Source organism: Helicoverpa armigera, chromosome 12 (assembly GCF_030705265.1).
Source record: "Helicoverpa armigera isolate CAAS_96S chromosome 12, ASM3070526v1, whole genome shotgun sequence".
NCBI classification, from domain to species: Eukaryota; Metazoa; Arthropoda; class Insecta; order Lepidoptera; family Noctuidae; genus Helicoverpa; species Helicoverpa armigera.
Window position 1 is genome coordinate 11,152,829 of NC_087131.1, and position 14,288 is coordinate 11,167,116.

Sequence of the window (14,288 nt, forward strand, 5' to 3'; positions counted from 1 at the left end):
GTATTGTTGCTTGTGATTTTATTTATCCAGTTTTTTTTTTAAATATTCAAAATCTATATCAAAGTGCATTTATTCAAAGTAGGTTGATAAAAAACACTTTCCGAACTTCAAAATTATATGTGGTTTCCTTCCAAAAACGCCCATCCTTCACCGCTTCTTATGTGATTTTGTTGGGAAGAAGAAGTGATGCAACAAACTCCCCAGCATCATATATTATAATATCAATGATATTGACTATATAGAGATAGCAATGATTAAACATTTTTTTTACTAGATTGACTGTTTTACTAATTATAAATATAATCATTCTAATCATTTCCCATTTAAATTTAACTACGTACCGCCACTAGTACTGTGTCCCGGAGGTCTACCAACCACCACACCATCAACCCCATTTGGGTATTCCCAAGATTAGCTGAACTTCAAATAAATTTGACACAAAAGTGGTCCTTATACTCAGAGCAATAAAGTTCAGAATCGAATGAATATGTTCGCAACTAAAATAAACGAGGTTTTGTTTTGACGCCGAGGGCTGTTTATATTTTTTGTGTTTATCTTTATAATATTTTAAAGTTATATTAGGGTACTTTAGTCTTCAAAGAAATAAATGGAATAATGAATACATGAATTGATATGAAGAAAAATAGAGTATTTGGATGGTAAGTAAAAAAATATGCAAACCTTTACTCATAAATGTAAAAGTCTGTAGTTGTTTCAAGCGACTGTAGCAACGACTGTATGAAAACCAAAGCAAAGCAAACAAATATCAAATTAAGGTGTATTCTCATAAACCGCGGATGGCAGCTTATTTATAATGAGAGAGAGAATACAGCCAATTAATTACCTTTTAAAACTTAACAAACCAATTAGCAGCACTACCAACCTTTTTATTTATCAAGCGATAGTTACACTGTAGGTAACGCAGTAAGGCTCACCTTATATTTTAACGTCAATTTAAGCTGTGGTTCTACTGAGGCAGAGTGGAGCGTAGCGGAGCGGGGTTAAGCTATGAAAAGAGGTATAAGTGTTTTAACTAAAGGGGAACGTCGTTTAGCATAGTTATTTTACCTTATCGCACTGCCAGGGGCGTGAGGGCCCAGTGAAGAAACATGAACAAATATTTATTAAAACTTTTTGAAATGAGTCCACCTAGCGGGCGAGATCATACCTAGTTCTAATGGGATTCATACTTTGTAACTTGATTCTATCTAAGTACACACATCAAAAGTGTCCAGGGACTGCGTGCGAGTGAGCCACCCCACTCCGCTCCACGTTCCTCCACCCTTCGCGCCAGGCTAACCTATGTAGCATGTTTTCCCGATATTTTAATCAATTCCACTTCTCTCCCTCAATACTGTTTCCTTTTGTCGAAGTGAATGAGAGATGTGCATTTGAAGCCATGCAATGAGGGTTTTTGAAATTTTTTCTGTCACCGGGTGGCGCCACGTATGCGTCTGGTCCAAACAGCTGTCAAATAGTATGGAATTGTAGGTGCCGAACTTATTGTTTATTGAAATTCTATTATATTGGAAGTGTTATTGATTTTATTATGGACTACGGTCAGAATAAGGTTTCCGAACTAAAAATTGAGCTAAGAGAGAAGGTGCAAAAGTCACTGGTACTAAGGAAAAGCTTGTTGAAAAATTTGTTAACACAATATGATTTAGTTTTTTTTATTTACTCAACCGCAATAGTAAAACAATAATGCAGTGCTTTAATTATAAAATAAAAAAAACACTAAAATCGTTCACTATTCATAGTAAAGATAAGCACTTTGACAGTTATTGGACCTGACGACTCGGTGCTGCCACCTCGTGGATTGCCATTTTAGAAAACCCTCATTGGTGAAAAGCGACATCTCTTCGCTCCCCCCCGCTCCGCCTCAGTGGAACCGCAGCCTTAGCCACTACTCGCTTTATATTTCATCGTTCGTTTACTATAATGAATGCCTTAGTTCTGACAAGTTAAGCTTTGTACACAATAGCGGGAACTTATTGCCAATAACGAAGGTTGATCTTTTATTTTTGCGGTTCTTATATTTTCAACGGTAATAAGGAAAAATTGGCAGATATGTGAAGAATTTTTGTAAATATTTTTTTATTCTTTGTGTGATGTTAAAGCAATTTCAGTACCTATCATAAGTATACCCTCGGAAGTAATTTAAAAACTTCATTCCGAAAAGCATAGCGGTCCAATTAAAACAGTGTACCCAGTTTTAAATAAATTACATCAAAGTTTTATATAAGTTACTTGACATAATAAGAACAATAGATTAGCTACTTTTTATCGAAGTGCAGTGGAAATTCTCTTTTGACTCGGAAAATAAAGCGATAAACTACCGCTTAAAAACAATATGAAAAAAATAAAATCTCATTCGATACGCATTACAAATAACGTGCAAAGGAAATTTCTGCTGATAACATTTATGTACTTATTTATAAAAAAGTGTAGTTTTATATTGCCTTACATACTGGATTTAGGCGGTTTTCAAACTAAACTGACTGTCAGCCGCTGAATGTGACTGACCTGTGACGTCACGCAGTTTATTGTATTTCTATAAATATTTTTTTTTTTCGTTCACATGTAACCGGCGATACGCTATGCGTAATAGGTATGCATAGACGCTGACACTCGGCAGCTAACAGTCAGTTTGGTTTGAACGCAGCCTTAACCCCTTGTAAGCCGGTGCGCGGATCCACGCGAGACACAATTGATTTTCTATTGTTCTCTAATTAGCGGCATACAAGAGGTTAATGTAGCATGGTGGTCAATCACCATAACTTCGTTGACTACCACATCGGCACATGAAGAAAAATATGACTGGCGGAGATGTCATAAAGCAAAATATCCTAAGAAAATAGTGCCAAAATGCAGGTTTTCTGAGATCGAGGAACTTTACTAACTCCGCCTTTACACGCTTTGTATGGAAATCGCCCAAATCTTTGACAGATTGGTTTTGATTTGATTTGAAAGTAAGTATAACAAAATCAGAATTTAAACAAATGAAAAATTGAGAAAAACAGTGAAACTAATCGATATAATTAAGAATTAAGCACGGTGATATACCTAGCTTGAAATTGCTAATCAAGACCGGAGATTTTTTTAAACAAAATAAATACTCTTGATCGAACGAGTATGAGGTCAGAGGGCCCTACCAGAGTCAAAGCCCGTCGGGGCTGCTAATTGTTTGAAAGAGTTACCGCAGCCATGGTACATAAAGAGCTTAAGAAAGAACTTGGTGGGTTTTAGTCAAGAAGAATGTGACAATTTCTCACGCTGCTCAAGATTTTCTTTACAACAAAATTTGCCGACCATCGGGCTAGCTGTAGTATATTTAGTCTGCAATGGTTAATGTTAAATACAGATTAACAGATAACAGTTCAGACGTAAAAGTTTATGTAAATAATGGGCAGTTATGTAAATGTCTTAGCAATTGAACCATTTATCGAGTGCCCTACAGTGCCGATTAGCCGAGCTCTATTATACAGCAGAGCACAACTCGAGACAATACATCTCTTTTTACGACATCCGGGCCGCATGGAAAATGTTATCTATAGGTACTAATATTACAAAGCTGAAGAGTTTGTTTGTTAACTATATTTTTCAAATCAGTAAAGTGATTTGAATAATTCGTTCAGTGTTACATATTAAGGAGGAAGGCTAAAGGTGACTTTTTATATGGATTCGTGCAGAGGTCTCACGGGATGTAGGTGAAACCGCTTTTAGAAGCTAGTATTATATACCTGTTACAGATTTTTTATCGTCCCACTGCTGAGCACAAGCCTCCTCTCACATGGAGAAGGAGTGAGAATTAATCGCCATACTTGCTCAATGGGGATTGGTGATTTCAGACTATATTGTATAGTCCCGGTTTTCTATATGGCTATAGCTGGTTTTTTTTTTTTGTGCTCTATGTTTTCTTTACACTACCTACTTACATTACCTTGAAAATTGATTTGTTTTACCAGTTAATTGTTATTGTATAAAACTGTAACGAGTATGTGGTATAAAAAGAGACAAATTAGAGCAAATATTTATAACAGTTGAGGAGCTAAAGGCTCAATTGTATTTCGCACAACGATTGAGCATTGCCATCCAACGTGGCACTGCTGCCAGCCTTTTGGGTACATTACCAAGTGACAGCGACGAGGACCTATTTATTAGTATTTAAACTGTATATTATATATGCACACAGCTCAGGTAATTTGTAGGAATTTATTTTATAAGAAGCTAGGGGCGGAACTAATGACGTTCCTCGCCCGAACACAAGCATTTTCCCCTGCTACAGGTCCTGATATCACACCCATACCAAGGTCGGCAGTCGGCGTCACTGTCGCATTCCCGCTCTGTAAATAACAGGATGTCAAGTAAAAAATGATTTAAGTACATATAAGGAAACCAAAGTACAAACAAGTTGTAATTAGTCAGTTTTCAGCGCCATCCTGATGGAAATACTTCCCGCAGCCAGAAAAAATAAGCGTTATCATGTTGTATAAATTATAAGTATTACGGCTAAGTTTCATCAACATCTATTCCACCGTTAGCGCGTAAACATTCAACAAACATGCATACTTCTTTTTTTATTGATCATGGATAAGAAATATCCAGATTACAACACATTAAAATCATGAGTTCCTTAGTTACTTGGATTCTATTTAAGTAAAGGGCACGAAGGTATAATTAGGTAAAAAAAAAATTCATTGATTTGAAACAAAAAAGAAACTCACGATTGCTAGTTCGAAGTAAAGTCGGTGGTAGTTGTGGAGATGCCGTGATATCCACCACTAACATCGCGAGAATGATCAGGAACGCGCACTGGATGAACCTCATCGTGTATTAACGCTTGTAGCTCCTCAACTGATATAAATATTTGCTCTAATTCCGCGCTATTTATACCACATACTCGTTACAGTTTTATACAATAACAATTCATTCTTAAATCAAATCGATTTTTTTATAATGGCCACATTAAAACTTTATATATAATGATCTATTTGCAAGGTAATTAGTAGAGGAGAGATAACATACAGAGTAAAAAAAACTAGCTATATGTCAATCAAGCTTTATTATACAACAGAGCACAACTCGAGAAAATACATCTCTTCTTACGACATCCGGACAGTATAGAAAATGTTATATTTACATATACCTAGTTTTTTTTTACTCTGTATGTTATCTCTCCTCTACTAATTACCTTGATAATAAATCATTATATGTATGTAAAATGTGGCCATTACGAATTAATTGTTATTGTATAAAACTGTAACGAGTATGTGGTATAAAAAGAGACGAATTAGAGCAAATATTTATATCAGTTGATGAGCTACAAGCGTTAATACACGATGAGGTTCATCCAGTGCGCGTTCCTGTTCATTCTCGCGATGTTAGTGGTTGATATCACGGCAACTCCACAACTACCACCGGCCTTACTTCCAATTGAGCGTGAGTTTCTTTTTGTTTCAAATCTATTTTTGTATTTAAAATATATTAAAGAGTTGTAATCTGGATTTTTCTTATAAAAATATCAAAATCTGTCACAAGCTTAAAAGCAAGTTGGTATGTATGTATGTTTGTTAAACTGTGAAACAGATGTTGATGAAACTTAGCCGTAATACTTATAATTTATACAACATGATTGACCATGGGGATGCGGGAAGTATTTCCGTCAGGATAGGGCTGGAAACTTTAGGAACAACTAATTAGTACATTGGTTTCCCTATATATAATTTTACTTGATATCTTGTTATTTACAGAGACGGAATGCCAGACTAACGCCGACTGCCCACCTATGGAAACCTGTGTCCCGGATCCGTACACCAACAAGAAGAGATGTGTGCCCGTTATAATTTAAAGTACCACGAAAAAACTACAAAGGTGTTTGGGGCTCGAGGAAAGTTATCAGCATCTTTTTAAACGAATTAAAATTTTTTGTTAGATATTAAGCTTATTCGGTTTGAACTATAATCATCCGTTACAACCTTTTTATCATCCCACTGCTGGGCTGCGGTCTCCTCTCACACGGAGAAGGATTGAGCATTAATCACCACGCTTGCTCAATGCGGTTTGGTGATTTCAGACTTTATAGTCCAGGTTTCCTCAAGATGTTTTCCTTCACCTTTTTATCAGCCATTGGTGTTTTAAATTACTTAAAAAGTACATACAAACTTAGAAAAGTTGCATTGGTACTTGCCTGAACCCACACCCTCATACTCGAGAGGTTGGTTCTTTACTAGGCCACCACGACTTCAACTATCATCATATATTTACATAAATAGACACCTTCAAATAACTTATTGAGGATATTTTAAATTAAACCAATTTCTGTCTCTGAAATTGCAAAGATCTTGTTTTATTTATCACGTCCTTAAAATATTACAACAATTCTTGTTTAATTAAGACATTTACTTACACTTTTTACAATATCGCCTTCTCAACAATCCTTTCACTCTATTAATTTTTATATCAATAAAATTCACAACATAATTTTATAGTAATAGAAGCATCATCTGCCGTTTAATCGTGCTCTGCCGAGTTCTACAGACAACTTATAGGCAGTGTTGCTACGGTAGACTGCACATCAGTGGTAACTGCCATGCACCCAACTCAATAGTAATAGTACGATTTTCCTATAAAACTGATACCACTGACCTGAAGTTGACTGTTCGAACATTACCTTTACCTGTACACAGGTCCGCCGCTAACTGTTTGTTCGCCCGCGTGCAAAACTGATTATGCCGCCCTACGACTACATACGTTTTGCCAAAAAATATATAAGGGGGGGGGATCTAGGGGGTCCGGACCCCCGCCTATCTTACTTGTCCAACAGAAAAAAATATGTTCATGCACCGCTCTGATTGCAGGAAACCCACCTACTTTTGGATAAATAACTATTGCAATACATAACATACATTACACATAACTTTTTATTTACTTGAAATGTTCAGAGTAACCTAAGCAGTCCTGGGTTAGCCCATAAGCAAACTAAGCAATTGCTTAGGGCATCAATGCAGTGCAATCATTACCCAAGTGGCCCCTATGTATTGAAAGATTATGATTAACTTAAACTAACGCACTTAAATATCTATAACAATGTTTAAAGTCAGTAAAATATGTTATTTGGTGGGTTTCCCGTTGAAAAGTCAACTTATAAGACATTTTTCATACGTAAGGAAGCGAAAATTTTTTAGTCTAAGGACACAAAACAAATAAAAACCACTGTAAATTAACAAAGCAAAGTCAAAAAGTAAGATATGCACAGAAGTTAAGTGCAAAAGCCGCGAGCGAAGCGAGCGCGATTTTTTTCTTACAGTTTTCATGAAGTAAACATATCATAAAAAGCCATAACGGACGTGCGCTAAAATGTTTTTTCGGAATTGAATGCTTCAACAATTAAACAAAGATAAAATAGGATATCTGACATGGAGCCGCGAGCGCAGCGAGCGCGAACTTTTTTGGGGATGCAAAGGGTGAAACAGTCAAAATTGATAGGAGACGACCAAAGCTAGGGCGGCTTTTTCTGAAATTTTATTGGTTTAATTTTGCCGCCCCCTAAACAGCATTTGCCCCACGCTACGCCACTGGTTGATCTTAAATCGTTTTTAAGAATCTTTAATTTTGAAAATGTCCTTTCAACAGATGTACCTAACTGAAACCGGCAGTGTAAGTAATATTCTTAGCGCTATTGCTGTGTTCGGAAATATTTAAATCAAATCATTAGTAAAAATATTATTGTATTTTTTAAATATTACGTGATAACTCGCTAGATTTGCCGCCCCGTAGGACGTGCCGCCCGCGTGCTGTGCACGCGCTGCACGCCCGCTTACGGCGGGCCTGCCTGTACATTTCGTCTGTATTCCATTTCTCAGGCTGAAACTTTCTTTTCTAATGTGAAATGGTAAAATGTTGAAACTAATGATTTATCTTCAATAATCCCCCGCGCCTATTTTTTCTTTTCGCTTTATCCAAATTTTGAGCGGTATGAAACATACCGAGGCCTGGTCATATGATTTAAGACACTCCATTCGCTCAGAGGAGCAATTACAAATAGTTACCTTTTCGAAACGTCAAAGTTAGGTGCACGGTTCCAAAGAGTTGGTCTCATGGAAACGAACCGGCAAGAAACTCCATGGACACTCTTTTTCATACAGTTTTCTATCTAGTCCTGAGAATGTTATACAATCCAAATTGAGCTAATAATGTATCAGTAAATTATACAAAACAATTTTAGTGCAGTCGTTGCAAGTTTTTTTTTTTTCGTTTTTTTTCTATTGAGTTTGCTGCAGTGGGCCAAACCAAAAAAACCGTCTTAAGTTGCTAGATCTTTCTTAATACTCTTGCAGTGTTTTTCAGAACTTATATCATTTAATCATGCTTATTTCTACAGATTTTGAATTCGCCTATTTTTAATAATGTCTTACTAAAGGATCCTATACCAAGTAGTGGAGAGCGGCCCCAAAAGATACAAGATACTTTATTTGTATAAACATGGGTGTACATACTATTACATTTTCGCCTCCTATGTTTGAGAACTTTCTTGGTGCACTTTGGTTACATCTCATGTTTTAGAGGCGACTAATATCGATGTATTTTTACACGCTTTTTATTAGCTTCACCTGTATGTTTGTATGTTTGTATGTTTGTAGGTTTGTATGTTTGTTTGTAACCGACTTCTTTGGGCGCGATTTTGACCCACTTTAAACGGCCAGATTTCGTTCAAACTTTGTAGATTTATTGAGGACCGATGACAATACACTAATTTGATAAAATTATTCCATTTTAACCGACTTCCCAAAAAGGAGGAGGTTACACATACGCATCGATTACTCCGAGGTTTATGGACCGATTCACGTGATTCTTTTTTTGTTCGACTCGGAATAGCTGCCAGTTGGTCCCATAGTCATCAGGTCAGGATCTGATGATGGAAACCATGAGAAATCGAGGGCAACCTTCGAAAGTTGTAGGCATACATAGGGTAAAAACTTGACACTCAGGTGTACGCCTAAAAGCACTATTCAACTGTGAAGATTTGGAGCTGACCTGATGATGGAGACCAGAGAGGGTCCAGGGAACTCGACAACTGAATATGTAAACTACCTCGTGTTTGGGCTTAAATTATTTGTATTGACAAGACCTTTGCAACAGTGAAGGTTTGGAGCTGACCTGATGATGGAGACCAGAGAAAGTCGAGGGAACTCGACAACTGAATATGTAAACTACCTCGTGTTTGGGCTTAAATTATTTGTATTGACAAGACCTATGCAACAGTGAAGGTTGGGAGCTGACCTGATGACGGAGACCAGAGAAAGTCGAGGGAACTCGACAACTGAATATGTAAAATACCTCGTTTGGACTTATATTCTTTGTATTGATGAGAACTTCCCACTTGTAAGGATAGTGACAACTATTCGTATCACTGAAAAGCTTTAAACAAAAAAAAGTAGAAAATAAATAATAGTTTAAAAAAAACTAAAAAACACGCTTTTTATAGAAAACCGAACTAAAAAATAGAAAATAAATTTTAATGAATTTAAATTAAGAAAATAGTGTTAAAAATTTCAATGAATATAAATTAATAATAGTGTGAATACAAAAAATATATTTAAAAAAAAGCGTGGGGTGCATGGTGTCAATAGTTATAAATATTTTATTGACAGATATGAGTAGAGTGATTTTCATTTCGATAATACCTTAAAAAGCACCCCACGCTTTTTTTAAATATATTTTTTGTATTCACACTATTATTAATTTATATTCATTGAAATTTTTAACACTATTTTCTTAATTTAAATTCATTAAAATTTATTTTCTATTTTTTAGTTCGGTTTTCTATAAAAAGCGTGTTTTTTAGTTTTTTTTTTTTAAATTTATTGTTTCCCTTTGCTTTACCAGAAAAAAAAATTCATTTTTGAAAATTTGTTCACTGCAGCTTTCACATTTGATAGAAAAAGCCAACTACAGTATATGAGCTCTAACCCCAAACGGCTGAAACATGTGATTCCCGATAAGACTACTAAATTTGAGCCGTTTGAGGTTCTCTGCTTGTTATTTTGATTTTTTCGTACACAACTAAGCATTAACGAGAAATTCGGGTTCCTCGTCAAATCAAAACCAATCTGTTAAATATTGGTCTTGATTAATTGGTGATTTTATTTTGAAACATGTTTCCAAAGTGCTGACTCCGTCGCTTCACGATCAGAGGACGTCAGATGGCTCAAATATAGTAGCCTTTTCGGAAGTCATATGTTTGAGCTGTTTGGGGTAGAAACTCTCGCGCCATGGGGGTCGAGTGCTCATGTCCTTGCTATGCAAATTTCTATGCGCCTTGTTGAAACTTCTCGGGACCCAAAGGCTCCCTTCTATTTCGTACAACGATTGCCATCAACAAGGCAATGCTGCCAGCCTTTTGGGTACATTACCCAGTGACAGCGATAAGGACCAATGTTATTAGCTGTATATAAATATATATAAGGTTATTTGAAGGTGTTAATTTATTTAAATATGTGAATATTATAAATTTAAATAAGTTTCCAAAGAAGCCAGGGGCGGAGCTAATAACGTTCTTCAAGCCCCAACCCGCATTTTCTCCTGCTACACTAAAAGGGGTTTACATTTATCCCAGTCGGTGTCACATTCAAACATAGGTGGGCAGTCGCTATCCTTCTCGCAATCCGGCTCTGTAAATAACAAGATGTCAAGTAAAATTATTTAAGTACATATAAGGAAACCAAAGTACAAAATAGTTGTAGTTAGTCAGATTTCAGCCCCATCCTGATGGAAATACTTCCCGCAGCCAGAAAAAATAAGCGTTATCATGTTGTAAAAGTTATAAGTATTACGGCTAAGTTTCATCAACACCTATTCCACCGTTTGCGCGTCAAGATTAATAAACACACATATTTCTTTTCTTATTTTGATCTTTAAATAAAAAAAAACTGATTACAACATTTAATAATATTCAGTTCCTCGGTTACTTGGAGGCTATTTATGTAAGGTGTAATAAAAAATCGTCATTGATTTGAAACAAAAAAAAACCATTGTCTGTAAAGTCATTTTACTGACGATAGTTGAACGTGACAACGTGAGTAGCTGCCGATTGTGCCTCTTTGTCGTTCGCTGCGTGCTCTCGCTTGCACTTCAAGCCTTAAACGGAACGTCTCAGAGCGAGGTAACGCCGCATGAGTCATGTTTTTTCGTGCGTGCAGCCGGCTCCATCGATTTATAAGACGTTGTCACGTCAAAAGAAACTCACGATTGCTAGTTTGAAGTAAATCAACTCTAAAAATACAAAAAACTCACCCTTTGGTTGTGGAGATGCCGTAATATGAACCACTAACATCGCGAGAATGAACAGGAACGCGCACTGGATGAACCTCATCGTGTATTAACGCTTGTAGCTCCTCAACTGATATAAACATTTGCTCTAATTCCCCACTATTTATACCACATACTCGTTACAGTTTTATACAATAAAAATTAATTCGTAAATCAAATCGATTTTTTTATAATGGCCACATTAAAACTTTATATATAATGATCTATTTGCAAGGTAATTAGTAGAGGAGAGATAACATACAGAGTAAAAAAAACTAGCTATATGTCAGTCAAGCTTTATTATACAACAGAGCACAACTCGAGAAAATACATCTCTTCTTACGACATCCGGACAGTATAGAAAATGTTATATTTACATATAGCTACTTTTTTTTACTCTGTATGTTATCTCTCCTCTGCTAATTACCTTGATAATAAATCATTATATGTATATAAAATGTGGCCATTACGAATTAATTGTTATTGTATAAAACTGTAACGAGTATCTGGTATAAAAGAGACGAATTAGAGCAAATGTTTATGTCAGTTGAGGAGCTACAAACGTTAATACACGATGAGGTTCATCCAGTGCGCGTTCCTGTTCATTCTCGCGATGTTAGTGGTTGATATCACGGCAACTCCGCAACTACCACCGGCCTTACTTCCAATTGAGCGTGAGTTTTTTTTTGTTTCAAATCTATTTTTGTATTTAAAATATATTAAAGAGTTGTAATCTGGATTTTTCTTATAAAAAGAACAAACTCTGTCACAAGCTTAAAAGCAAGTTGGTATGTATGTATGTTTGTTAAACTGTGAAACAGATGTTGATGAATCTTAGCCGTAATACTTATAATTTATGCAACATCATTGACCATGGGGATGCGGGAAATATTTCCATCAGGATAGAGCTGGAAACTTTAGGAACAACTAATTTGTACATTGGTTTCTTTATAGGGACTTATATAATTTTACTTGATATCTTGTTATTTACAGAGACGGAATGCCAGACTAACGCCGACTGCCCACCTATGGAAACCTGTGTCCCGGATCCGTACACCAACAAGAAGAGATGTGTGCCCGTTATAATTTAAAGTACCACGAAAAAACTACAAAGGTGTTTGGGGCTCGAGGAAAGTTATCAGCATCTTTTTAAACGAATTAAAATTTTTTGTTAGATATTAAGCTTATTCGGTTTGAACTATAATCATCCGTTACAACCTTTTTATCATCCCACTGCTGGGCTGCGGTCTCCTCTCACACGGAGAAGGATTGAGCATTAATCACCACGCTTGCTCAATGCGGTTTGGTGATTTCAGACTTTATAGTCCAGGTTTCCTCAAGATGTTTTCCTTCACCTTTTTATCAGCCATTGGTGTTTTAAATTACTTAAAAAGTACATACAAACTTAGAAAAGTTGCATTGGTACTTGCCTGACCTGGAATCGAACCCATACTCGAGAGGCCAACCTCTCGAGTATGGGTTCGATTCCAGGTCAGGCATAGTTGAAGTCGTGGTGGCCTAGTAAAGAACCAATTCTTTACTAGGCCACCACGACTTCAACTATCATCATATATTTACATAAATAGACACCTTCAAATAACTTATTGAGGATATTTTATAAACCAATTTCTGTCTCTGAAGTTGCAAAGATCTTGTTTTATTTATCACGTCCTTAAAATATTACAACAATTGCTGTTTAATTAAGACTGTACTAAGTTACTTACACTTTTTACAATATCGCCTCCTCAACAATCCTTTCACTGTATAAATTTTTATATCAATAAAATTCACAACATAATTTTATAGTAATAGAAGCATCGTCTGCCGTTTAATCGTGCATTGCCGAGTTCCACAGACAACTTATAGACAGTGGTGCTACGGTAGACCGCACATCAGTGGTAACTGCCATGCACTGCCACTATTACTATTGAGTTAAGGTAACTCAATAGTAATAGTACGATTTTCCTATAAAACTGATACCACTGACCTGAAGTTGACTGTTCGAACATTACCTTTACCTGTACATTTCGTCTGTATTCCTTTTCTCAGGCTGGAACTTACTTTTCTAATATGAAATGGTAAAATATTGAAAATAATGATTTATCTTCAATAATCCCCCGCGCCTATTTTTTCTTTTCGCTTTATCCGAATTTTGAGCGGTATGAAACATACCGAGGCCTGGTCGTATAATTTAAGACACTCCATTGGCTCAGAGGAGCAATTACAAATTATTGATGTTACCTGTCTGCAACAACCATCCCTACACTATAATTAAACATTCAAATGAATATTAAAATCAGTTTTTTTTTTTCACCTCAATCAAAGCAAGACATCAGTTAAGTCAGTTTTTTTCAAGTCGCTATGGGTATTTTCTGCCACGATTCATTAAAATCTGTGTGAAATTGATCTATGTTCCATGTATGTTATCGCTATGGTCCCTTTCGCCTATAGCCAGGTTTCAAACTCAAACTCAAACATTTTTCGAACTCTTTCGAAACGTCAAAGTTAGGTGCACGGTTCCAAAGAGTTGGTCTCATGGAGACGAACCGGCAAGAAACTCCATGGACACTCTTTTTCATACAGTTTTCTATCTAGTCATGAGAATGTTATACAATCCAAATTGAGCTAAAAATGTATCAGTAAATTATACGAAACAATTTTAGTGCAATGGTTGCTAGATTTTTTTTTTCGTTTTTTTTCTATTGAGTTTGCTGCAGTAGGCCGAACCAAAACCGTCTTAAGTTGCTAGATCCTTTTTAATACTCTTGCCGTGTTTTTCAGAACTTATATCATTTAAACATGCTTATTTCTACAGATCTTGAATTCGCCTCTTTTTAATTATATCTTACTAAAGGATCCTATACCAAGTAGTGGAGAGCGACCCCACAAGATACAAGATACTATATTTGTATAAACATGGGTGTACATACTATTACATTTTCGCCTCCTATGTTTGAGAACTTTCTTGGTGTACTTTG

The 14,288-nt window shown here is 36.0% G+C and overlaps 2 long non-coding RNA genes across 2 annotated transcripts; both read left to right on the forward strand.

Annotated features, from left to right (window-relative positions):
- The first annotated feature begins 5,268 nt into the window (after positions 1-5,268).
- Positions 5,269-6,340, forward strand: LOC135117681 (uncharacterized). Its single transcript, XR_010277047.1, has 2 exons — positions 5,269-5,442; positions 5,754-6,340. It is a non-coding gene; the product is annotated as an uncharacterized LOC135117681 (long non-coding RNA).
- Positions 6,341-11,847: 5,507 nt separating this feature from the next.
- LOC135117614 (uncharacterized) lies at positions 11,848-12,492 on the forward strand. Its single transcript, XR_010276999.1, has 2 exons — positions 11,848-11,984; positions 12,304-12,492. It is a non-coding gene; the product is annotated as an uncharacterized LOC135117614 (long non-coding RNA).
- The last annotated feature ends 1,796 nt before the right edge of the window (positions 12,493-14,288 follow it).